The sequence below is a fragment of the Paroedura picta genome, chromosome 7, assembly GCF_049243985.1.
Source record: "Paroedura picta isolate Pp20150507F chromosome 7, Ppicta_v3.0, whole genome shotgun sequence".
In the NCBI taxonomy this organism is placed as follows: domain Eukaryota; kingdom Metazoa; phylum Chordata; class Lepidosauria; order Squamata; family Gekkonidae; genus Paroedura; species Paroedura picta.
The window spans coordinates 90,675,388-90,700,038 of NC_135375.1; the positions used below are offsets into that span (position 1 = coordinate 90,675,388).

General features: G+C 48.2%; 1 long non-coding RNA gene across 2 annotated transcripts in view; it reads right to left on the reverse strand.

Moving 5' to 3' along the window:
- LOC143841270 (uncharacterized) overlaps nt 1-24,651 on the reverse strand; it is a 621,460-nt gene that overhangs the window by 147,786 nt on the left and 449,023 nt on the right. For both annotated transcript variants that reach the window (XR_013232647.1, XR_013232646.1), the window contains one exon: nt 8,003-8,104. This is a non-coding gene — a long non-coding RNA (uncharacterized LOC143841270). The remainder of the gene's footprint in view (nt 1-8,002; nt 8,105-24,651) is intronic.

A 24,651-nucleotide genomic window follows, 5' to 3' on the forward strand; every position in this document is an offset into this window, starting at 1 on the left:
GCCTTTTGGAGAGAGTTACTACCTTGCTGGATCAGGGCAATGCTGTGGACACAGTTTATCTTAATTTCAGCAAGGCTTTTGATAAGGTTCCTCATGATATTCTTGTTGACAAGTTGATAAAATGTGGTTTCGGTCTTACTACTGTTAGGTGGATTTGTAAGACAGGTCACACGCAAAGAGTGTTTGTTAATGGTTCCTCATCCTCTTGGAGAGAAGTGACAAGTGGAATGCCTCAGGGATCTGTTCTGGGCCCTCTGTGGTTCAACATCTTTATAAATGAGTGGAATGAAAGACTAGAGAGGATGCTCCTTAAATCTGCAAATGATAATATATTGGCATAGGTAGCAAATACAATACAAGACAGAATCAAGATACCGGATGATCTTGACAGGCTGGGAAACTGGGCTAAAAGTAACAAAATGAATTACAACGGAGATTAATATGAAGCTCTGCATTCAGGTAGTGAAACATTTTAATGCATAATTATAAGACAAGGGATACTTGTCTGGGCAGTAGTACTTGCTTAAAGGAACTAGGGGCCTTAGTAGACCATATACTGAACATGAGCCAGCAGTGTGATGCACTAGCTAAAAGGGCAAATGCAATTTTGGGTTGCATCAACAGAGGTATAATATCTAGAACACACAATGTGATGTAATGACTTTTATTTTACTCTGATTAGACCTCACTTTGAGTATTGTGTTCAGTCCTGGGCCCTGAAGTTTAAAAGGATGTTGACAAGCTGGAACATGTCCAGAAGAGAACAACAAAAATAGTGAGGGTTTTGGAGACCAAGTCCAATGAGGAAAGGCTGGAAGAAGCTGGGTATGTTTAGCCTGAAGAGGAGATGACTGAGAGGCAATACAACAGCCATCTTCTAATATTTGAAGGGATGTTATACAGAAAATGGAGGGCTGTTGCCCCAAAAGGTCACACCAGAAGTAATGGATTGAAATTAAATCAAAAGAGTTTTCAATTAAACATTAGGAAGAACGTCCTGACAGAGCGGTTCCTCGGTGGAACAGGCTTTCTCAGGAGGTGGTGGGCTCTCCTTGAGACATTTTTAGAAGCTAGATAGACATCTAACAGCAATGCTTATCCTGAAAACATAGGCAGATTATGAGAGGGAAGTCAGAAAGAGATAAGGCAGTACTCAGTTTTTGTGGCCCTTTTTTACATGCCCAGGGAAAGGCTGATCACTACTTTGATGACAGGAAGGAATCTTACTCCAGGCCAGAATGGTCAGTGATCTTGGAGGTTTTTGCCTTCCTCTGGGCATAGAGCAGGGCTACAGGGGGATTTGAGGGGGGTTTGTGAATTTCCAGAGGGTTGGACTAGATGATCCTTAAGTCCTTTCTAGCTCTTTCTGATCAATTTGCATTTCAAAGGCACATACCAAAGGCAAGGCAAAAATTGAGCATTTATTCTATGTAACAAGAATACCATGTAAAACTAGTAGTCACTGCAAACAGGCAGGGAATTACCAGCTATTCCCAGAAATATAACAGCAGATTCTATTGGATGAACCTTGATGAGCTAGCACTATTTGTACCAACCTGAACCTATGAGATCCACCCTGGTTGTTATTATGGTGTTTAGATGCAAAAGAGCATTAGGAATGGCATCCCCCCCAATCTGTTCTGCAAAAGCATGGCTACATCACAAATGAAACTAGACACAATCAATTATGCCCCCGTATGCCTTTTATGCCCCCATTTCGGACTGAAACTGTTTTGCTTACCTGGATGGGTGTCCTTTTCTGGGGGTTGTGTTTTTATTGTCCACTCAGAACTACTCATCATTTACCACCATAAGCACCCATAAAATCCTGTTGGCCTGCTTGTGAGGGCTGGGCACAGGGAGCATAACGTTGCTACAGCTCTGCTCCCAACTTGTAAGGATTTTCCAGAAGATGATGATGTCTTGGGCAGGGGTGGGGGGGGGGGGTCAAGCTCAAACACCATGGCAGCTCCTTCATGGGATAACAGATTGAGCACCATTATTGAAAGATAATAAACTAATAAACTAACTTCAAGGGATGCTGGTCCACCATGATTGAAGGAAACCATGGCAAAAACCTAGGAATTGTCCAAGCAGCCTCAAGATCCAAACCCCACACTCAGCATGATGCAAAATATCAAAGACATTGAGTACAAATGAGGGTGACCTTTCCATTTGATAATCTTGCATTCAAAGAATGATTTTCTGATAGTATCAGTAGGAATGGCTTATGATAAATGAAGGAGGAAGAAGACAACCCAGGTATAGGCATGAACAATCTAAGAGTTGTGTGAATACCTCTCAGCTATGAGAGTTTTCAATGACGCAACTTTCTCAAGTGAATAAAGAAAAATGCATCGGTTTAAACATGAGCTGACAGGGATTTTGAAAGGATTAAATGTAATTACTCATATTAAGAACATACAATTTTAGGAGTATATTAAATATTTTGTCCTAAGAGTTTGTCATAACTGCAGCTCTTTTCACAGGGAAATCTACCTGCACTACTAGTTTAATCCTCCTACAGCTTTCTGATGAGAGCCAAGGTAAGAAAAATGGCCAGTTGTTTGCCTTTTCAGTTCATCTGCTGCAGCTTGTTGCCTCTGAGGACACCATTCCACAGCATACACAAAATCACTGAATGCATACACCTAACAGTGACACAATAACCGCAATAAGCCCCGGCAAGTTAAGAACGCAGTGTAGAAAATAAATTTATCTCAGAGGAAAAGGTTAATTAAAGGTGAAGCCAAAAGAACTTTTTTTAATGGTGACAGTGGAAATCCATGACAACATTAGCAAATTTCTGGCAACTTCTGCTAAGTATACAAGATTATGCCTGTGGAGAGTTTCTCATGTTTTCAGTTTATGAAAGACATAAGAGACTCACATCATGGAAAGGGGAAGAGCTGGAACATATCCTAGGACTGCCCTGAGCCACAGGGGAGAGTGGTATATATATATATATATATATAAATGCAAATAAAATAAATAAGGAACTAGTTGCATAGAACAGGGGTGAAAGAGAAAGATTCAATGCAATGCAGTGGTCAGTGTTAAACCTGGGAGATACAGGCTCAACGCTCCATTCTGCCAAGAAGCCCAGTGGGTAAATTTGGCCCAGACATATTTTAAGTCTGACCTGCCTCCTAGGTAGAGATGAAATTACTGTGGGGGATAAAACAGGAGAGAGAAGAGCTATGTACACTGCTTCTTTGAAGGGCAAGTCAGATTAGCTAGCAAAAGCTAGAACATAATTCTAGGATAGTCCATTCTCATCAGACTTCGGAAGTTGAGCTGGGTTAGAAGTGGTTAGCAGTTGGGTGGGAGACCTCCAGGGAATATTGGGAGTGGCAAACCACCGCTTGAAATATCAACAGGGGTAACCATACGTTGGTTGTGACTTGATGGCAAAAAAATGTCTACCAGGGGACACAATACCTTTTAAGGCTAGGGTTTTCTTATGTCAAAAATGCTGCAGGGGCAGTCTTGAAAGCTCTGACAGGGCACAGGCTCAGGTGGGGCCAGACCTAAATACCCAGGCTGTGGATAGGCTCAGATGGGCTTCCTCTGGCTTGCAGAGATTTGGATATAGCATGTCAGGATGGAGATAGGAATACCAGTGGCATAAGAGAACAGTCAGGGGCATCTCCATCCATGTGAATGTGACCTCCAACTTCTTTTTCCCTCTGTGCCCCTCTATCATAACTTCATTTAAGCCATACAAATGCACTGGAAACTAGATGGAAATTACCCCTCTATGCCACGGATTGTGTTTTCTGTGTGACAGTTATGTCCATTGTTTCGCAAATGTCAACAGCTGGATTTATGACCACTCTGACTTCTATTAATTTCTACTACACGGCTACTAGTGAGGCTGTAGTTCCCCAAAGAGGCGGCTAGAATATAGCTGCCAATGATTTTGTTTATAAATAGCCTAGTAGTGACTGGTTAATAAAACACATGCTCTAAGTCCCTAGAGCTGTTCCTGGATGATATCTGCAATCTAGGGCATAGATTGGAGTAAAGAAACTATCATATGGCATGCGTGTAATATAATTAGGAGATCCTGAGATTGCCTGGTTGACAAGCAAGAGGCATTTGGTTTGCCATTGCTTGTCCCTAGTATTCCTTAGAGATCACCCTTCCAAGTGCTAGCCCAGCTTAGCTTCTGGGATCTGACAGGATCAGGCTTGCCTGGGCTATCCTCAGAAACAGAAAGGTAACTGTACTTCTCAATAGGACAAGCAAAACACTGTTTTGGAGAACTGAGAAAGACATACAAAGCTTACTGCAAAGGGATTTCCTGAACTTCAGAGAGAAATTGCTTCTATTTTCTGACCATTTCTTCCTTTCCGTCATGCACTGTCTGGGTGACATGCGCATTTAGCAGGAATAAGAACACAAGTCAGTGAGTCATCCCAAGTTCCAGTGGAACACATTAGAGCCTGTTCCTTCTGTTTGCAAAGAGTTGCATCAGTGTTTTCATGTGGTTATGGACACAACCACATGATTGCGCTGCTAATGCGAGCCACACGTACCCAGCCATCGCATTAAGAGGGAAATCATGGATGCATTCCGCAAACGTTACCAAGGAAAATCTGGACAATGCCACATCCACTTGCACTTTTCATCACATCCTAATAATGCTCAAAAACTGTTTATGATTGGGGCAAGCAGAAAATGGACAGCTGCTTCATATGCCTTTCTACAGCATAGCTGGCCAATCCTTTATGGTTGTTTCCACCATGTATATTGGGGGAGGGGGGGGGAGGATCATATAATGGGAAAGCAATGGGAAAGCATGTGCCTTCTAATTCATCATGTGTGAATAGGCACCATGCAAGTATTCACCATGCATGTACAGCCTTGCTATGTGTGAACATGAACTGTGAAAAATCTTATGCATATAAGCTAAGACACACTGCCCCTATTCATGCAACAAGGCAGCTACATGTATCAAGATAATCATGGTCAGCATGTCCCCATTCAGTTGGAATGGACCCAGCATGCAAACCTATAATGTTTGAAAAGTTCTGATGTGTCTTTGTCTACTTGTGGGTTTTTTGTGTGTCTTTGGAAGAGCAAGAAATAGTGTTAGTTGGATCCTGAAACTGAAACATAAGCCAAAGAGTTTAAAATAGTAGGTTCACAGTTTGTCTGACTCAATGACTTCTCCTTTTAATTATTCAGCTTGTAAAATGTGTGAGCTATGGGAACAAAAAGCTAAGGCTTGAAAATCACAACATCATTTACAGTTTGTACTTCAGTGTCATATGATGCCTAGAAATTCTATATCTGTGGTGAAAACCATGGAGATGTGTGAAGACTTAGAACATTGTGAGAGCACTTCTACTTACAAACCAAAAGTGGTACCACCCCAAAGTAATCTCACTGGTTGACAGCACTGGTTAGCAATCCTACTTTCCTCTCTGACCAAAAGATAATTGGCTGCCTTCCAGATCCAAAGGGGTGGGGTTAATAATTGTTTTATTTGACTAAATTATCTTATGTAAAAAAATGCCCTTGATTTGTTCAATTGTCTAGGCCAGGGGTAGTCAACCTGTGGTCCTCCGGATGTTCATGGACTACAATTCTCATGAGCCCCTGCCAGCAAACGCTTCACAGCAAATTCATGGGAATTGTAGTCCATGGACATCTGGAGGACCACAGGTTGACTACCTCTGGTCTAGGCCAAATTCTGAATGGGAGAGGAGTGGAGGCTTTGAAAAAGCACTATACTGTCATTGGGCATTGGGTCATAAAGTTTCCAATTTGTCATTTTTTTTCTTTCCTTCCCTCCTCCATGAGAAAAAAAAGATTGTGGGGCCTGGATTCTTATGGATCCATTGATCATTCAGGGATGCAAAGGGAATCATAAATATGCCCAACAAGCTAACATACCACCTCCACTACGGAAGCAGAGAAGAAGAAGAAGAAGAAGAAGAAGAAGAAGAAGAAGAAGAAGAAGAAGAAGAAGAAGAAGAAGAAGAAGAAGAAGAAGAAGAGTTGGTTCTTATATGCCGCTTTTCCCTACCCGAAGGAGGCTCGAAGCGGCTTACAGTCCCATTCCTCTCCCCACAACAGACACCCTGTGGGGTGGGTGAGGCTGAGAGAGCGCTGATATCACTGCTTGGTCAGAACAGTTTTATCAGTGCCGTGGCAAGCCCAAGGTCACCCAGCTGGTTGCATGTGGGGGAGCGCAGAATCGAACCTGGCATGCCAGATTAGAAGTCCCCACTCCTAACAACTACACCAAACTGGCTCTCAGAAAGGGGCTGGGGGCAGCTTAAATAGGTTGGACGCTACTCATTTGCTCTAGTAGACCAGCTCCACTGACAACTGTCTTCAGGTATATTTATCCCATATTTCAGCTGTGTCTTTTTTTTAATGGGTAGCAGCTAAGAGGTAAAAGTTTAACATTAAGAAGTAGCAGTTTACCCCAGATCACCAAGTGCTGGGGCAAAATATGAATTCAGGTCCTTCTGGCACCTAGGTCACATTAATCCATTCCACTACGGTCACTCGTTCATGTTTCAATATATTTTATCAATTAGCTACTGTGAACAACTTAATTAAAGGATTGCCTACAGTTTTACAAAAGATTGATGATAGCAGATCATTTTAACAGTATTTAAAAACAAGAATGTAACAGTTCCCCAGCTCCAAGAAAAGACATGCTCAAGAAAACCTCAGTCCCATCAAAATAATATATTTTAAAAAACAAATGCCTGAGACAAATCAGAGACATGATCTGTCATGAACCAAGTGTGGAAATTTCCAAATCCCACCATCCTTGTACAAGGAGAAGTCAAGCTTCTGTCACTCACAAATGCTACCCAAAGGTGCATTTCATTCTGATGCACCAAGAAACAGGTCAGGACAGGAGAGGGAAAAATAGCTAGTGCCAAATGTTATTACAGTAGGTACACTGCTCTTATGTTCTGAGAAATTATGACTACTAATGCCTATCTCGCTCTACTCTGAGCACTGGCTGGTCCCTAACTGCTCATTGTCCGCAAAAAGACTCACAATCCACACACCTTCCAGGACAAACTAGAAGTGTGCATGCTGACATTCAGAGTGGTGTGCAATGGTGTGATATGTGATGCATATCCATGGCTTGAATTGCCAAAGTGAAAATTATTCTTTTTCCAACTACATGATAGATAATCAGGGATCCCCTGACTTTTTCTTTAAGATTCAAGAACAACCAGAGAAGGGGAGAGGGTGATAGTCGCCCTTTCCTTCCTGGGCTACTCTCAGGGGCAGATTACTCTCCCTCTCCGGAAACTACTATTAGCAGTTAGAGGGAAACAGTAGAGACATTTATCCTCCCCCCAAATTCAGTAAGTACCAACTACATAGTACGAGTTCCATTCTTTGCCTAGCATCTTCTCAAACAGTATAACATTATCATCCAGTGCCATAACAGGGTCTATGCCCCTAGGATCTCCAAAAAGCAAGAGTGTTCTTTTTCAACCAATGTTGAAAAAGAGTGTTCTTTTTCAACCAATGGGGAAGCTAGGATGAGTGGAGTGTTCTTTTTCAACCAATGGGGAAGCTAGGATGGGTGAAAGGAATCTCCCGTTACAAATTGTGTTGCACCCAACATGTGGGTCGCATTGAGTGTGGCTCTCAGCAAACTATGTAGAATTCTCCCAAGAAAACAATCTTTTCAGAGGTGCTCCATACCAGTTGTCCTTACCAAGTTCCACCTGTTTGTCTCAACATTCCTGAACAGCAGTAGGAGGGACTCCTGAGGACTGACCCCCTTTGAATTCAGAGCTCATGCACTGACTCAAATAGAGCTCATGTTACTCTTGTCCTGGGGATTTCCTATGTTGCTCATCATCCTTCATTCATTTTACAGGATAGACGTCTTGTGCAATGTTCCTATATTGGCTCGAGGAGTGTTTGTTTATAGAGAGCTGCCACTGTGATTTATTCTCCATCAAATTATAATTAGTAGCAACAGATTGTAAATTGTCCTTTTGCCTACCTGGTAATTATCCCTTGGGTTTCATTGGGTGGGGCCTTCAAGCTTGAACTGAAATTGGGTGGTTCGTGGCAGGATCCATATCCACATTAATCTTCATTCGCTCTACAGGAAAGAAAAAGAAGGTGTGCACAGGTAAGGGAGTGAAACCTCAGCAATGAAAGCCCAAGCTCTACATCTAATGCATTAAAGGTGTTTTGGGTGACAACTTCCCCTCATTACCAACGCACAGTAACCTTAGTGGAGTTAGCGACACAACAGAACATACCAAAGAGCTGTCAACTTTCCTATCAGTCCTTCTCCAGTGATGCATACTGTAGTATATAAAAGTCCGCCTGGCTAATACCTCTTATACGAGAGTCGTAGACAAAGGGTAGCAATAGGAGAGAAACTATCAAGCCACCACTTGCTCACATGTGGCATCCCGCAGGGTGTGATCCTCTCTCCACTCCTATTTAATATCTTCATGCACCCTCTTGCTCAGCTGGTGCAGAAGCTTGGGCTGGGATGTCATCAGTGTGCAGATGACACCCAGCTCTTCCTCCTGATGGATGGTCACCCTGATTCTCCCCCTGAATCCTTAGCCAGATGCCTGGAAGCAGTGATGAGGCAGCTCAAGCAGACTAGTCTGAAGTTCAACCTTTCAAAGACAGAAGTCCTGTGGCTGGGCAGGAAGGGTCCAAGTGAGGAAGCGCACTTACCTAACCTTGACATGGTGCAGCTATCAGTAGGTCACTCCACCAGAAACCTAGGTGTGATCCTCGATGCCCCTGTCTCTATGCAGGCATGGGTCACAAAAGTAGCATGGCAGGCTATGCCAAGCTACTAGCACCCTATTTGGCCCTGGAACACCTAGCCACAGTGATCCATATGATGGTCACGTTTAGACTAGACTTCTGCAACTCACCGTATGCAGGCCTACCCTTAACCTTGATCCAGAAACTGCAATTGGTCCAGAATACTATGGTCAGGATCCTCACAAATACACTGTAGAGGTCACACATCTGGCATGCCCTCCAATAACTACACTGGCTCCCAGTTGAATTCGGGATCAGGCTTAAGGTTTTAGTAATCACTTTCAAGGTCATACACAGTCTGGGCCCAGTGTATCTGAGAGACCGGCCTCTCTGCCTACACCCCACAAAGAGCTCCATGCTCCATCACCTCCAACTGGCTGATGATCCCTGGCCCCAAAGAAGCGCATCACACCTCAACTATGTCCAGAGCCTTTTCTATCCTGGCCCCAATCTGGTGGAACAAGCTCCCCAAAGAGATCAGAGCCCTTCTGAAATTCCCACAATTCTGCAGGGCCTGTAAAAGAGAGCTTCTTCAACAGGCATTCAGTTGAGGTCTGACTGACTCAACAACAACCACTGGTCCCCCAGAGACCACCTTTACAACTGAACTCAAACTGACCTCCCTCTGGGTTCATTATGGTGGTGGTTGTTATGATTTGGATGTATATCCTCATGTTTTGTGGAAACTGCCCTGAGCCTTATGGGAAGGTAGTATAGAAATACAAGAAAATAATAAAGCTATTTCCCTATAGCATTCTTCAGTCTAGGTGTAAAATGTGAGGGAGAGGGGCTGGTGATCAGTCCATGATGGCTGGCCTGAAAGTGATATGGAGGAAACCCTGGGAAAGCTGGAAGGTCAGCAGAAGAGGAATACTTTACTATAGGAGCCTAACCGAGAAAGTCATCTGGTGGTAACCATCTCCTCCTATTGTCCCCTTATATACAATGGAAGGCAATACTGTGAATACCACTAGAGATATGAACATGTACCAGTTTGGCTCACATCCTGTTTGCCAGCCACAAAAGATGAGCTGAAATTCCAATGATATTTCAACCACCCCGAGCTCATTCATAGAGAGGGGCAGTATACAAGCTGAATAAATGATAGCTTTAACATTTTATTATCCCATCTGTGACTGTTTAGTAGGATGTCTTGCTATATTCCTTCCTAACAATGTGATTTATCTTTCTGTGCATATATATTCTCACACAGCCCAAATTTTCCTATCCCCCCCCAAATGGCCATGTAATTGCCCTTGCAGGGAACTGTTTAAATAGACTATTAAATTAGTTATGTACCTTATAAATCACTCATAAACAAATAGCATGTTCTAATGAAACCCGTTTTGGTGTTTAAGTGGTCCCTAGCCATGGCAACTGCTGATGATCCATTTGAATCACGAGCATTATTGCACACCTGAAGTTTTGACAATCCTGATGCAAACCTGTTCTTTGGGCTTTGCAGCTGTTCAGCACAAGCCAAACAGGCTGTGCAATAGACTCACATCTGACCGACACCTTTGAACATGCTAAACTTAACTGTCAAACACATTTATGGTGCAATATTTTGTCCAGAGCCAATTCATTTAGCTATCTCTTTTCAGGAATGCAACCACAGGATTAAAGGAGGTGACACTGTACAGTAACTAAGGGTACAGCTACAGACCAGGTCATTTTCTGCCTGATATGCAATTTTAATTTAACACCTCAGAACAAGGCAGAAGACTACAATTCAATACACCATGGGCTCTAAGCACTACTGGATTTTCACTCTTTTCATTATTATCCACTATTTGAATCAGTATAAACAAAATGTAAAAAATGCAGCAACACAATACAGGTTCTTAGGTGACCTGCATTGTGGCAATTTTTTTAAATTTCATGCATTTGATTATGGCATACCTCTTTTTATGCAGTAAGTGGACCATGATAATGAAAGCAACACCATGATAGCAACCTCCAGGTGCTGCCCAGGGACCTCCCACCATTACACCTGAACCACAGACAACAGAGATCAGTTCCCCTAAAGAAAATTTCTGCTTTGGAGATTAGACAATATGGTGGGGTGGCCAAACTGTGGCTCCCCATATGGACTTCAATTCCCATGAGCCCTTCCTAAGATGTTTCTGGTAGGAGCTCATGGAAATTGTAGTTCATGGACATTTGGAGAGCCACAGTTTGGCTACCCCTTCTTGATGGCATTATATACAAAAGAGGTCCTTCCCCTCCCCATACGCCCCTTTCCTGTGATTTTCTGCACAGTTTGGCACATCAACTTAGATATTTTTTGCACTGTTTCTAATTTTTGTAAGCTTAATCCTACTACATTGGTTTCTGGCTGTCTCATGCTGCTGGATTGTGCTGCTTTAGACCATGTAACCTGTATTGAGTCTGAGTGAGAAAAGGGAGCTATAAATTAAGTAAATGAACAAAAAAAGAAACAGCCATTCAGAAGCAGCCATCTCCTTTTTAGGATGATGCTTGGTTTGAAATTTCCCCATATCTTATGTCTGGTCCCAGCACCCTCTGGCAGTCATTTGTTATTGCCATGTGGTGATCAATCTGCGATGGAGCATGTTTCCCATTCTCAGAAATTACCACCAGCTCAACAAGATTGGGACCCTTGCTCTAGTCATAAATACATATTTATCTGGAACTAGACTGCAGGTCAAAAATGAAGTGCCTTGTGTTTACCCTCTCATTTGTACATATTCTCATTACAGCACTCTGATAAAGCCCACAACCCAAACTGGAATCATTAAAATCATAGAATAATAGAGTTGGAAGGGGCCTTCTGGTCATCTAGTCCAACCCCCTGCACAACTCACATTAGCACTGCCTAAAGTGATATCCTTACATGGGAGATACACCTTCCCCATATAATGTTCATACTTCATGCATACATATCCTTAGGGCAATAGTTTAAAAGAGCTGTTCTAACTTGTTGGTGATATTGGCCCAGTTACTCACTCTCAGCCTAATCTAGCCTCACAACATTGCTATATGGGTAAAATGGAGGGAGGAATACCTATCTATGCAACCCAGAGTTCTTTAAGACAAGTGTACTAAAATATATAACAAAAAGTGAATTAACATGGGATGTACTACCCATGCCATCACGGCAATTTATCTGTTTGATATACTCCTATTCCACCTTTTGACTTTTCAAGGTCCAAAGGGTATCTTACAAACAATTCTAAACCCAGCCACAAAAAGCAACAATAGCTAAACACAATAGTATCCACTAAAGAACTAATGATAAAAATCACATTTAAAGCTTTAAAAAGCTAAGTAGTCTATTAATCCCATCTTGTTTGCCAGCTAAAGATTAACAAGGATGGACCAAAATAAGCTTCCTAGAAAGTGAACACCATAACCTGAATGAGACCACTAAAAAGTCCTACGTAGGCAACTACTTGGTGTACAGGTTACGAGCACCTAATCTGGCAAGCCAGGTTTGATTCTGCACTCCCCCCATATGCAGCCAGCTGGGTGACCTTGGGCTCTCCAAAGCACTGATAAAGCTGTTCTGACCGAGAGGTAACATCAGAGCTCTCTCAGCCTCACCTGATTCACAAGGTGTCTGTTGTGGGGAGAGGAAAGGGAAGGCGATTGTAAGCCGCTTTGAGACTCCTGCTGGTAGAGAAAAGCAGTATATAAAACCCAACTATTCTTCTACTACTACTACAGCTGTGGTGGTGGCGAGCCTGCAGCAGAGCCTTGTGTACAACCTTTGACAATGTAACAAAAGGTAATTTGGCCTTTCCACATTTGGCATTCTTGCATTTTGTTCTGAAGTTCAAAGCTGCCTAGTACTGAAGTGTCATCTTCAACCAGCTCTGTGGGTGCTTCCCTTTATCTCTAGAAATCTCTCACAGCAATGAATTGAAAGTGAAACTGAGAACTGCCCATAAAGCAAGGACATCTGACACATTTACCATTCCCCCTCCCCCCAAAAAAATCCCCATGTGCTTCAAAAGTTTTAAATTACATATTTTGGTTGCCTAGTAACTGGCTTCCCAAGTTTCCTTTCATGTTTTATCTCTCTGTGCTTTCCATGTTTATAGTATAATTATTGCTATGACATCATAATCCCACCATTCAGCAGCTGTCAAGGGCCCCCAATGCAGAATAAATACTCTCTTACAGTTTCCACTACTACAGGTTAGTTTACTAAATAAATCAATATTTGAGATGTATAGTCAGAAGGATTAGGAGATGGAAGTGACTTTTCAAAAGCTTCCTTATCATGCCAGGGTCTTGGAACACCTGAGAATGTTGTAAAGAAAAGCCATTTCAGAAATAATAAAAGGCCCATATAAAAAGCTACTCAAGGCCCTTGCAAACAGGTTTACAAGGGAAAGCCTGCTTCAAAAGATGGACGTTTTATTCTGAAATCAGTAACATATTTAAACATTTATGGATTTCACAAAAACCACCTTTTGTTTGCAGAGTATTCACCCAGGGCATCCATCTTCCCCTTCTGTTTAATCCATTTAATGGATCCACGCCTACAGGAGGTGCCGTTATTACCTGAGCCATACCAACCATCTGACTACTCTCATCTTACGGAAATAGTCTTCCTATTTCTGTTTTGTTTTATTTAATAAATATACTCCATAGCACTTTTAACAGAAAAATTGCACAGTTGCTATTGATGCCAATACAAATGGGTTTCTGCCATTCTGCAGAAATCATTTAACCCAAAATTCAATTTTATTACCATACCTGGTCTTTCAAAGATGAAAGTTACTTCATGTATTTATACTCCTGCTTTACAAAACTGCTACACTCCTGTTTCACATACCTTAGAGCAGTGGTCCCCAACTCCCGGTCCGGGGACCGGGACCTGGACCAGTCCATGGATCAGTCGGTACCTGGCCATGGCTCCTCCTCCCCAGTTGCTGCCTTGGGGGCTGCCCTGCCACTCTGCCACCAGCTCACCTTTGGTGCTCTCCAGCAACCTCCATGGCTGGGGCTCCCCCTCGGCATGGCACTGCACAGCTGCTGCTCGCAGCGCCCCCCAGCGGGTGATGGGAAGTCAAGGGCACCGGCAGGAAAGCAAGTGGAGCAGGGGTCCAGGCAGCGGCAGCAATGTCCCTCAGCAAAAGACTACCACCCCCCCGGGCCTCAGTGAAATTGTCAAGTGTTGACCGGTCCCAGTGATAATAAGGTTGGGGACCACTGCCTTAGAGGTCACAGTCACTACCACCATTTCTGGAAATATAGAAAAGCTTCCAGCTCACATAGTTAGTCATCCTCATGTGTTTACGTATCACCTAAGATAGCAATCCCCAACCTGTGGGCTTCGGACCACATGTTGTCCATTGACTAATTGGAGGTGGGCCACGAAGGATGCCTTCTTCCCCCCCCCCCCGACCCTTTACTTCATCCCCCCCAGTCCTTTACAACACACTTCGGGTGTCATTGTCCATGAAAATAAAATGTTCCTTATGTTCATTGTTGTGGCGTGTCTGTATCGTATTTTGAAGGGATTTTTAAACATTACCATAGCAATCAGAGAGCGTTAGGGCAGTGGTTGAGAGTAGAGGAGTAAACTACCCCCCCCCCACCGGGCCTCAGTAAAATTGTCAAGCATTGAGTGGTCCCCGGTGATAAAAATGTTGGGGACCACTGAACTAAGACACAGACCTCCTAAAGGGACAAAAGTCACTTGAATATTATATTATGTGAACAAGGAACGAAGTCCAGCCAGATATGAAAACATATGGTTGGCTTCCTATCAATTAAGAATCAAACACAGGGTGGTAACAAATAGCGGCCGCGACTAAGCGTGGCCGCCGTTGACGCGGCGGGGGCGCCCAGGAGCGGCGCGGACCTGGGCCACGTCAGCGGGCTGCGCCGCGGCGCGCTGGGGCGAAGGGCGGGGCTGCCGGCCTTAAAAGGCCATGCGCACGCAGCCCGCCCTCTTTCCCTTCCTACCGCGCGTCCGGACAGCTTGCTGTTCGGGACGCGCAGCAGGGACTCCAGGCCGGCTGGCTCACGGCGCTTCGGGCGCTTGCCAGTCCGGCTCCCGGGAAGGACGCGGCCCAGTCTCGGTCGCCGGAGGGAGCGCGCCGGCGGAGGAGACTCGGGCCGAGGGGGGAAAGAGGTGCGGGGGGAATGCCCCGCCGCCAGAAGCCTGCCGCCGCCGCCCCCGGAGGGGGGGAGGCGGCGGCCGCGCCCGGAGACAGCGAGGGGGTGGCCGGCCGAGGCGAGGCCCCACCCGCGGATTCCGGGCCGGTCGCGTCGCCCGGCCCTTCGGCTCCCGGGGGGCGGGAGGGGGCGGGCGGGCCGGCCGGGCCTGCGTCGGCGGCCCGGCCGAGAAGGAGCTGCCGCAGCCCGGCCCGGCATTCTTCCTCGCCCCGCGGGGGCCGCAGGTCCGTGCGGGGGGGGGAGGCCCGGGGGGCCCGGGCTTCGCCCGGCACCAGCGGGGCGGGGTCGGGTGCCTCGGGGTCGGCGGCAGTCGGGCGCCACGTGAGGGGCTCCCGGGGGGTCAGGCGGGCCCGGGACGGGTCCAGGTCACGCGGCCGGTCCCCCGGGGGCCCGCGGGGCTCCGGATCCCCGTCGCGGAGGGCGTCGGGGGGCGGGGCTGGGAAGAGGGCCTGCGCATTGCGGGCCAGTCGGGCCTGGGCGTCGGCCATCCCGGGGTCCCGGGCTCGGGGCGCCCGGACTGACTCGGGGGCGGCTGGGCCTTCGGGGGGCCGCGACCCCGGGGGGCGTTCTTCCCACTCCGCGAGGGGCGGGGCGGGGGGGAGCCCCCCGGGGGGGGCCCGCCCCGCGTCGGGCGTTTCGTCGCCGTCGGGGGGCGGGTCCTCAGGCCGCACGCCCGGCTCCTCGGGGTCCGCATCCAGTGGGGGGGCCCGGCGCCGTTTGGGGGGTCCGAGGGACCGGGCCAGAGACGGCTACAGGTCCCCGTCCCCCTTACGTCGGCCCGACCGGCTTTTCCGGCGGGTCGGGGATGGCTCCAGCGGGTCCTCCCCGCGCCCATCCCGGGGGTCCTCCGGGGGGCGCGTGGGGGGCTCTGGGCGTAGGCGGCGTTCTGGTCGCCGCAGCGGGCGGCGTCGCGGGCCGTCCCGCTCCAGCTCATCTGGTCCATCACTCCCGCGCCGGTCGGCGGATTACCGGGCGGGGTTTGCCGAAGCCAGGGCCCTTTACGGGTCCTGGGCGGGCCCGCCGACGCAGTCTGGGCCGGGCCGAAGTTTCGCTTTCTAGGAGCCCGTCGCGGGGCACCGACTCGCGGACTCCTTCCCCGCGGGCAGGGCTCGGCGGGAAGCGGAAGCGCAAGTCAAGGAGGAGGGCCCACAAGAGGAGGCGCACGTCGCGGCACAGTCCGCCTTCTGGTGAGTCCTCCTCGTGGGAGGAAGGAGATAGCACCATCCATGACGGATGGTACTGGATAGAAGGGGCCTACGTGCCGGGTATCCCGCACTGGTTGAAGAGCAGGCGGCGCAACATGGTCCGCATGCTGGACGAGGCCGGCATCAGTATGCGGCGGAGGGAACCGCCTGGTCATTTCAGGGACGGCGAGGCGCCACCGGGGGTCCACCTCCCAGTCAAACTGCGGGAGCGCACCCTCGACGGCTACTTCGTCGATTTTTTCGAGCTGGTAAAGTGGCGGCGGAAGGGCGCCGATACCGGCAAGAAGGGGGACAAGGACAAGGCGCAGTCCCAGCCATGCGAGCAAACCATGCTCAACTGGCTCAAGGGTTTCGCCGAGTTCCAGGCCTTGATATTGGGTGCTTACCCAGAGAGGGGTTGGCACCTTGCGCGATATCTTTATACCGTGCTCGAGGCCTGGGAGGTGGGCGGTGAGGAGGCCGCCATGGATTATGATCGGGAGTTCCGGGAACTCGCCTCCCACAATGCGGCCACGCGTTGGGATCTTAGGCTGCACGACGCCTGGTTCATGCAGGTGGGGCCCAGCGCACGTCAGAAGAGGGACCGCGGGAAAGGTGGTGCCTCCGGGCCAGCCCGGAAGTTGTCCGGGCTGGTCTGCTGGGACTACAACAGGGGTGGGTGCAAGAGGCGCAGGTGTCGTTTTGAACATCGCTGTGAGACTTGTGGCGGTGGCCACACCATGGCGGCTTGCGCCCAACCTTCGTCATCGCAGCCCTTTCGAGGGACCCGATCCTCCGGGAAAAAGGACGGGGGATCGGGTACCGCAGCTCCTTCCACGGCCCCGAAGTCCGGCTGAGGCCGCGGGGCAGCTCCGGGTCCTGGCTCCTACGCCGGTTAAGTTGCCCGTGCTCTTGGCTTGGCTTGACCGGTATCCGGACAGGCTGGCAGCTGCTTACCTGGCATCCGGGTTTTCGAAAGGTTTCCGGATACCTTTCACGGGTGATAGGGTGGCGTCCACAAGCGGGAACCTGCGGTCCGCCAGGGAGCTGCCGGACGTGGTGGCGGCCAAGTTGGTGAAGGAAAGGGCCGCAGGGCGCATCGCTGGCCCTTTCAGCGGGCCGCCTCTGCCCAATTTGAGAGTTTCCCCGCTTGGCGTAGTGCCTAAGAAGGCGCCCGGGGAATTCCGCCTCATTCAGCACTTGTCGTACCCGAGGGGCGGGTCGGTTAATGACTTTATCCCGCCGGAGCTGTGCGCAGTGCGTTACACCCCGTTCGATGAGGCGGTCGACATGGTCCGCAGGTGCGGCTCCGGTGCGCTGCTCGCAAAGTGCGACGTGCAGTCGGCCTTCCGGCTTCTGCCAGTCCATCCGGACGATTTCTGCCTTCTGGGTTTCCGGTTCCTCGACGGCTGGTACGTAGACAAGGCCATGCCAATGGGTTGCTCCATTGCATGCGCGGCCTTTGAAACTTTCAGCTCATTCCTTGAGTGGGCTGCCAGCATGTGGGGGGGGGGATTCCCGAGTTGGCACATTACCTGGATGACTTTTTGATGGTGGGCCCGGCGGGCTCAGACGCCTGCTCCAGCAGTTTGCGGTCATTCCAGAGGGTGATGGCTGAGTTGGGCGTGCCGTTGGCCGTGGACAAGACCGAAGGTCCCGCGACCAGGCTCACGTTCTTGGGGATCGAGCTCGACACCGTGGCTGGGACGTCCCGGTTGCCGGAAGACAAGCTGTCCTCCCTGAGGGAGCTCATTCGGGGTGTCCGCGGCAGGCGGAAGTGTGCGTTGAGGGACATTCAGGTGCTGCTGGGGCACCTGAACTTCGCCTGTCGGGTGGTCACCCCCGGCAGGGCGTTTTGTTTTCGCTTGTCCTTCGCCACCCGGGGCCTTTCCCGCCCCTTTCACCACCTTCGTATCACTAAGGATATGAAGGCGGATTTGCTCGTCTGGGAACAGTTCCTGGACGGCTTCAATGGCGTGGCCATATGGCAGTCGCCGTTTTCTCTCCGGGACCGGCTGCAGGTCCATTCTGACGCCGCCGGCGGTTGCGGGTTCGGAGTGTACTTCGAGGGGGACTGGTGCGCCGCGCGGTGGCCAGACGAGTGGGCGGAGGAGGTCCACCGCGACATGACCTTCTTGGAGTTTTTTCCCATCGTGGTGGCCGTTCGCCTTTGGGGGCCGCGTTTCGCCAACCGCCGGGTCGAGTTCATGTGCGACAACCAGGCCATCGTCCAGATCGTGAACAGGCAGTCGTCACGATCCCCCAGGGTCATGCGCCTGGTACGGGTTTTCGTTTTGGCCTGTTTGTCGTGCAACGTTTCTTTCCGCGCCAGGCACGTCCCGGGGGTGGCCAATGAGTTGGCCGACGCTCTCTCTCGGTTTCAGGTCGAGAGATTTCGGCGCCTCGCCCCGGCAGCGGCAGCGGAACCAGCAGCGTGCCCGGCAGACCTGTGGCAGCTTGGCGTCGGCTGATTATGGAGGGGGTCCTGTCGTCTTTGGCGGACTCCACAAGGAAGGCGTATCGGAGGGCGGCCTGCCAGTTCGAGGACTTCGCTCGGAAGGCCGGGCATTCGTCCAGCTGGCCCATGAGGGAGGGGCTGCTGCTTCGTTTTCTAGCCCACCTCAGGGAACGGGGACTGTCCTGCCGAACTTTGCGGGTCACGCTGGCCGGCCTGTCCTTTTGCTCTAAGGCTGTGGGTTCCTGGGACCCGGGGACGTCATTCCTGGCCCGGCAAGCCTTGAAGGGCTGGGGGCGACGGACCGCGCCCGGACCTGATCCTCGACGCCCTATCACCAGAGCTCTCCTATGCCGGCTGCTTGGGCACCTGCCGACAGTGGCTCGAACTGGGTTCGAGCGGGCTCTGTTTCGGGCCGCGTTCACGGCGGCATTCCATGGAGCATTTAGGGGAGGCGAATTGGTGGCCCAGTCCCGTTCTGCGCGGACTTCCGTTGGTCTGCTGTTTTCCGACGTGGAGATAGTGGACTCGGGGGTCCAGTGCCTTGTCCGCCGCTCCAAGTGTGACCAACGGGGTAGAGGGGCCCACGTGCACCTCCCGGCTTTTCAGGGGGAGGCTGACTGCCCACGGCGGGCCATGGCCGCTTTCCTTAGGATACGGCCTGCTTTGTCGGGGCCCCTATTCGTGCACCAGGATGGGACTTGTCTGTCCCGGTACCAGTTCGTGGCAGTTCTCCGGGCTTGCCTGCGCGGGGTGGGGCTCCAACCGTCCTTGTACGGGGCCCATTCCTTTCGTATCGGTGCTGCCACGGATGCCTATTTGGCAGGTCAACCGCCTGGGGTTATACGGCAGAGAGGGCGGTGGCGTTCGCAGGCCTACAAGGCATACATTCGTCCTCAACATGCCATGTGATTATGGTTTTTTCCAGGCGTCCCGTCGACAGCGGCAGCGGTCACGGTGGTGGGGCACAGTATTCCATACTGGGCCGGCAGGCATGCGGCTGCTACCAGCTGGGGAGCGCATCTCGGCCTGGAGGACGTTTGCAGGATTACCTGGTCCGGAAGGAGAGGATTACGGTGGTCATCCTTGCTGCGGGTCGTGGCCGATGACGTTCATCGCTGGGGCGTTCCCGACGTGTTGGTGATACACTTGGGAGAGAACGATCTGCCTGCGATGACGGGTCGTCAGCTGAGTGCGGCCATTACCGAGGACTTGAGGATCCTACGACAACGCATGCCGCATACCGTCTTGGTGTGGTCCGAGATGTTGGATCGCCTTGTATGGCGGGCAGCCGAGCGATCTGACCGCGTGAACTGGGCCAAACAGAAGGCGAATAAGGCCGCTTCGAAGACGGTTCTGTCACTGGGGGGTGTGCTTGTTCCTCACCCTTTGATCACTTTCCGTTTCCCGCTGCTGTTTAGGTCGGACGGGGTTCACCTCTCCGAGCGGGGGTGTGAACTCTGGCTATCCGATGTGCGGGAGGTTTTGAGCACAATTTTGGTTGAGGGTTGGCGGGAACAGGGACCTTCGGTTCCTGTCCAGTGGCGGGTCATGCAAGGTAGGGAGCCCGTTGGCAGGGAGCCCGTCTGTGTACGGGACTCCCTGGAGTAGGGGGTCTCGTTAAGGAGACCGGCCATAACCGGGTGCGGCCTACCCGGCTGGGAGGCCAGGGGCCCGGGGCCAAGCGAGGGGTGAGGGCCCCATGGAGGCGGACGCCCGTGGGGTCCTCGACGGTCGCTTCCCAGGGACCCCGCGGCGGAAGGCGTCCCATCCTCCCGGCTGGGAGTGAGGCGAGGAGCCGGAACGCCGCGGGGATGGTGGTCAACCGGCCGGTTGACAAGGGCAAGGGCTCCCCTGACCTTGCATGCGGGCCAACCCTCCGTGGGGAGGGAGTCTGGTTAATAAACGGCTGCGGCCAATTTGTTGCCAAGATTGGGTCCGTGTCGTTACTGGGATAGTCGCCACCTGCTAGTCAACAGGCACATCTCCTTGGGCTTATGAAAAGAAGACATAGCTTGAATCTAAATTTACTTTAAAATAATTCCAAGTCAGTTTTATGGGATTTACTCTAAAGGAATGCTTATAGGATTACAAACAGGTCAATTCAAATATAACATTTCCAACCCCTTAAAATATGTTTGGGAAGACAGAGACCAAGCAACAGGCTTGCATGCTCCCTTTTCTCGGGAACATTCACGCACAAGGACACATCCATTTGATCATGATGCAGCCCAACAAGGTCTCTACTATACAATGAATTGGCAGTCCTGCCCTGCTTACCAAGTCAAATTCCTGGCCACAACAAGTCTCCCAGTAAGGGTTCCAGTCAAAGTTCAGGATTCAGCAGCATAATCCAAAATCATATTTAAAAGCCCAGGTTGCAAGTTTCTAAGAACTTAAGTAATGCAGGCAACTAGTAAACTCATCAGTACAATTGAAAACGAGTTAATCCCACACCTTCTGCAACCATATAGAGTGAGTTTCCCTACAGGTATTGCTGGATACCATGTTAGGCTTCTCCACAGAAGCTGAGTCAGTTCCCTTCCTCTTGAGGATTACTGGGCTCAAACCCTGTGGTGACTTATCCATCTCTCCTAGCATCTCTTTACCAAAGGAGAGGCCTCAGGCACCACTCCTGCAACTGTCCTATGTTTCAGAACTAGCTGTTTGCCTTCTCTGCTTCTGGGGCACTTCAGAGAACCATGGTGGCTCTGGTCTGGTCTCTTGCTGGGACATCCAGGCGTGAGGGTCCTGTTGGCTCAGGGACCAATGCCAGTACTGCCTCAAGGTCCCTTTGGGAAGTCATTGGAAGTTCCATCTCACTGTGAGGGTCTATCAAGGTGGCTGTTCTTCTCTAAAGACTCCTCTTCCCATGTTAACAGGTACAACATGACAGGTACTCCAAAAAGATTTAGGATGTGGGATCTGTTCCATCTTTCCCTGCAGTAGAAGCTGAACAGCTAAGTATATCATTAACTTAAGTATACATCTGTAGTCATGGACTAAACAAGCAATGCACTAGAGAAGCCTTTATTTCAAAGGATATGATGGAATATTAGATACTCCAATGTAAAATATTAATGATGGGAAAGATATTCTGCTCATGTAAGCTAATACAGCCTATTATTTTCCAAAGCCTTTGGGGCTGTGCACTAAGTTAATCCATTTTAGTAGGTCTTATATATGGCTTCTAAGCTTTTATGAGCCTGCGATTGCGTTTAACAGCAATGATATTACAGATGGATTTCATGACATCAACCAACATGAAAGAGAAAAAAGTGTTTGGTTTCTATATTAATAAGAACTCAGTTTTATAAGAAAACTCCTACTCCGCTGGTAGGGGAAAAGTCATTCAAAAGATAAGGATTCCATTTTAAAAGGCACACTTTATAACTAACACATGAAGCTATGTAATAAAAATCAGTTGTGTCATTCACACAGTAAGAACATGTACATTACTATACTGAAGTGCAAAAGAAGAAGTGAAGAAAAGGGTGAGCCTTTTAAAGCCAATCAGAAATCCTGTATCACTACAGATCTTAAAGCAAGAGGATCTCTGGAAACCAAGATAATGATCATTCATATGATGAAATTCCCCTATGGGTGCAAAGATTGGTCAATGTAGAAAGCTGACGGGAAGAACATTTATTCATTTAAAATGTAGTATTGGAAGAGAAGTAACAGATCTCATTATTTACAGCCTTGCTCCAATCTTGCAGACTGAAGGCTGTGCATTTGTAAAACTCTCCCCTTATACCACATTTCAAATGGATCAGTTTGCAAGATCTGAAAAAGCCTGTTAATGATCATGTTTTGGAGGGAGAAGCAAAGAGTGACAAGGTGCAAGGTTGGGTAGATATTAGGTTTTTCTAGATCTCTATGTGTTTTACTATAGGTTTTGTCAGGGGATCTAATACAAATTACTTGTAAAACTAATTTTAATTTTTAAATAATATCTTAAATTATTGATCTGCGTGTATATTTTAAATGAATTGTGAATGTATATTTTATTTTGCATTAGATCCCCTGATTAGGGGTAGACATGAACTGCTCCACCCATCAGCTGTTAGGCTGAAATGACTTGCATCAAGGCAGTGTGACCATCTACTTTCAGCCTGAAATGCTTGGCAGCCATTTCAGGGATCCATTTTGCCATATAATACCTGTTGTTGTAACCAGATATGTACACTTTCACAGAAACAGGAGGCCCTGTATTCCCCAGCAAACTCAGAAGGTAGCTTTCAGCATGCCTCTTGCTTCAGCCCCCATTTGAAGAAAAGGCTTGGTAATACTGACCTACATACCTTAGAGGCGTTATTGTAAAGAGTCCACAAGATAATGTATACACAGTGCTTTGAATTATTACTTGACATCACAAAATACTTGGCATGAGCATGTAAACAACTGCTCAGGCCCACAACTCACTTACAGCACAAGGGATGGCAATCACTAGCCAATCAAAAGGCGGCTTCCTTCAGTCATTTCAGCTGCACCAATTGTCCCTTGGAGCAGGTTAAAAAGAAAAGCTCTGAGCTATAAAAATGAATTAAAACCTAAACAGAATCTAAGATCTAATGCAAACAGCTTATTAAAAAGTTGTAATGCAAATAGCCTATAAAGAAGGCAGATGAGAACAGATTGAGTTTCTGGTAATGGATTTTTCGACTCTGTTCTTTCTCCCTTGTTGCATTTTCATCGCGTGTACAAATAGCAGTCTTCTGTGCCTCAAGTTAAGTCATTGGTCTACTTAGGTTGGATTTCTGCAGTGGAATGGGTCCAATTTGATCATTCCACCAACTGTGCTAACATACGTTGTTCACAGGTTTAATCCTTTAAGTATAAAAACAATGTTGTAATAGCTGTTATAAATAGTGCCATTATCTTAATAAAATAAGCCTTAGATTCCTCATCCCAGCGAGAGTTTAAGCACAGATAGAATCTATGAAAGGATCATATTTCTTTTAAGGGGGGGGAATAGATTCACTCTAATTGAGCTACCCTTGACAGTTCTGTCTCGCAGGATTGCATTCCTATAGAACAGCACGGAAGAGCTTGACTTCTTCCATTAATCTTTAAATATAGAGCTTAATAACACCTACTGTAGAAAGACATGTTTAGGACACCTTGCCAGCCAGCTAAGCCACCATATGCTACCAATTCACCAGACCAGTGTATCTACCCTATCCTCCTATATCAAAGTCTATGCCATACTCAGGCTACAATCAGACATCATAGATGTCACAACTGCAGGTAAGGGAAAAACATTCACAATCCCAACCTGCTCTGATGTTCACATGTGAGACTTCCCTCTGCTCTTCTGTCTTCTGACATCCAGAACCACAGTTATCCACTAACTCTGTTAACCATGACATACAAATACAAGCATGAAGATTGAGACTCATCCCACCCAAGCTGGACCTGATTTAAGATCCTGGTTAAGAAGCAGGAAAAACAAATACCATATACTTGCCTTTTACATGATGGGTAACTGAACTTAAGGGATGGATCTGGACTAAAGCAGCAGTTTTTGCTGATTTTGGTGCTTTCTGCTTTCACCTTCAGCAGTGTAATTTCAAGTCTCCATTGCCAGTAATGAAATGCCATCTGAATATTTCAAATTTTGAATGTTCCTTCCACCCATGTTCACTCTGCCGTCATCTAAACCTAATTGATCTTTCCTTATGATATGTTCAGCATATCATATGGGGATGGGGAAATAAATTACATCCTTGTCTGATACCTTGTCCAGTTGGAAACGATCCTGTTTCTCTATATTCTGTCCTAAAAACAGGCTCTTGTCCAGAGCATAGGTTGTACATCGAAGCACTCAGGTGTTGGGATATGCTTATTTATTTTGCCCATTTATTTGCACATAGATTACACATCAAAACAATCAGATATGATATGCCCATTATCTTCTGAAAATAGTTGGCAACTGACATAAATTTGCAGTATCACCTCTAGTGCCTCTTCCTTTTCTGAATCCAGCTGGAAAATATCTTGAAATCTGGCATATGGTAACAGTCTTTGTTGTAAGACTGTGAGCATCTCTGGAGAAAT